The 2,242-nt window shown below is 34.7% G+C and overlaps 1 protein-coding gene across 1 annotated transcript in view; it reads left to right on the forward strand.

Moving 5' to 3' along the window:
• PCDH11X (protocadherin 11 X-linked) overlaps positions 1 to 2,242 on the forward strand; it is a 900,527-nt gene that overhangs the window by 791,976 nt on the left and 106,309 nt on the right. The window lies entirely within an intron of this gene.

The raw sequence follows: 2,242 nt of genomic DNA on the forward strand, positions 1-2,242 counted from the left end.
TGCTTCCCTAATAAACCCCATAATCTGTGAGCTCTGTGAGGCCACTGCAGCGAATTATCGAACCCAGGAGAGAGGTGGTGGGTGCTTTGGGAGGAACGGCTGGTGAAAGGACTGGAGGGAGGCAGCATGTCTGGCCTGGCAGGAATAGGCCTTGGGTTTTTGCTGGCAATCCTGCCTTCCTCTTGTGGGATTAGAGGAGGTCAGAACACGTGGCCTCTGCCGTTTTTGCAGTGCCTTTGCTCTTGCTTGAAGCTGCTAGAGTGTAATGTCCAATCTCATTATGAATTAGTTAAGACAATTTATTTAACAATTCTGTGACTTAGTTTCCATATATGCAAATGGAGGATAATAACACTAGGATCTGATGACTAGTATTTTTGTGAGAATGATATGGTTTAATACATATGATGTATTTGAATTTCAGGGGATTTAAATCCTCAGATTTTGCAGGAAAGACTTTTTCCCCACTTTTTGCCTTTTTTATGGATTATGTTATACAGCTGACAATCATTATCTGTTATATAATGAGTGATTAAACCATTCCCACCTGTTTTAGAAATCATTTTACACTGAACAACTAATGTTTTATCAAGCATTTAATTTCCAGAATATTGCTTTAGAAAGAATCTTTCACCTCTCAGGAAATCACTTGAATTGGATTTCCTGACATAAGGCTAAGTGCAGCTCTATAAGGGAAGAGACAGAAAGAAATCACTTTGAGACCCTTCCTGGGGGAATGGTGGGCATAGAGTAGTTTTTGTAGTTTGAATGGAGGAAATAGACTGCAAGCATAGATCTTCTGTTTAGTTCTGGGTAACAGTTTTCCCACTGTGTTTTAAATACTTTTTATTCTATTTACTCTTTTGATACAAATTTAGAATTTCTAAACTATCTTTGATATTTATAGAAAGTTAAGTTCAATTAAGAAGACATGTTGATTAACATATTTAATGGCAGAAAAACTATGTTTATTAATATATCTGACATAAAAACCATAAAGTAATTAATTTATCTTTATAGAAAACCAGCAGAAAATGATAGTAGAAATCCAGCAAAAAACTATAATCTATGTTGAAATACCAGCAGAAAATTATAATCCATTTGAAAAATTTAGTTGGGTTTTTAAATTTCTGTTTCTGTAGTTCCACTCTATTAGAAAGTTGTAGCTTGATCTGAGACTCTAGAAATGCCATTTGTTTCAGAATATTTTGTTCACTCTCTCAGGCTAAGGGGCTTAAGGTCAATCAGTTTCAGTTAAGGAAAAAGCAAAATTCACTCTGTCTGTTCCTCACATACTATAGCCCCCTCTTTTTTTTTTTTTTTTTTTAAATCAGTTTGAGGACAAGGCATTATTTTCCTGACATTGAGTGCATGTAATCTTCTTGATTCTATGTAAAATCAATTTTTTTTCAGAACCTGAGGCATAAAATAACTACTTTCAATTCTAGAGGAGCACCAAAGTCCATATTTTAGACCTCGAGTGATTCTTGATCCAAAGTGACAGATTGCTTTTCTATTTGGTTCACTTGTAAGTAGCTTCTTATGTTTAAATCATACTTGCATCTATAATCAGGAATCTAAAAGTAATGTGCTCCAGGCTTTGATTCCTAAAAGTTGTCTGAAAATAAGTGAAAATCAAGGCATTTGTAGAAAATCAAAATTTATTCATCTTGAAAGGGCTTTGCATGCATAGACATGCTTTCCAATCCCATTGTTGGAGTAGAAGCAACAGAATGATAACAAATTTTAAGAGTGAAAATGAGCTTCTCTCTAATCTGCAAGTATCGGATCAATAACACTCCATCTGTTAATGGAGCAGGCCAACACTCTTGAGTTTTCCTAACTGTGTGAAAATCACACTTACAATAAGTAACAGAAAGCATCTACTAGGAATATTGTGCAGAAAAGTTTCTTTAAATGTACTTTGTTAGTAATACTGAAACTTTACTATAATGAGGTCATTTATTTCTAGCCAGTATTTTGCAAATGTTTATATATTTATAGGTATATGTGTGTAGAAACATCGATATGGCATGTGAAGGTATGTTTATAAAACATTCAAAATAGTGATTATGATTTCACAATTAATATCTAAAACTGTATGTAATATCATTAAGTTTTGATTGAATGGGTCTACCAGAAGGCTGGCGGTTCAAACTCACCAGCCACTCCTCAGAAGGAAGATGGGGCAATATACTTCTATAGTGATACTGCCTCAGAAACCCAAGGAGGGGGTCACTAT

The sequence above is a fragment of the Orycteropus afer genome, unplaced genomic scaffold (genome assembly GCF_000298275.1).
Source record: "Orycteropus afer afer isolate SDZICR_OR568_19922 unplaced genomic scaffold, OryAfe1.0 scaffold00452, whole genome shotgun sequence".
Lineage (NCBI taxonomy): Eukaryota > Metazoa > Chordata > Mammalia > Tubulidentata > Orycteropodidae > Orycteropus > Orycteropus afer.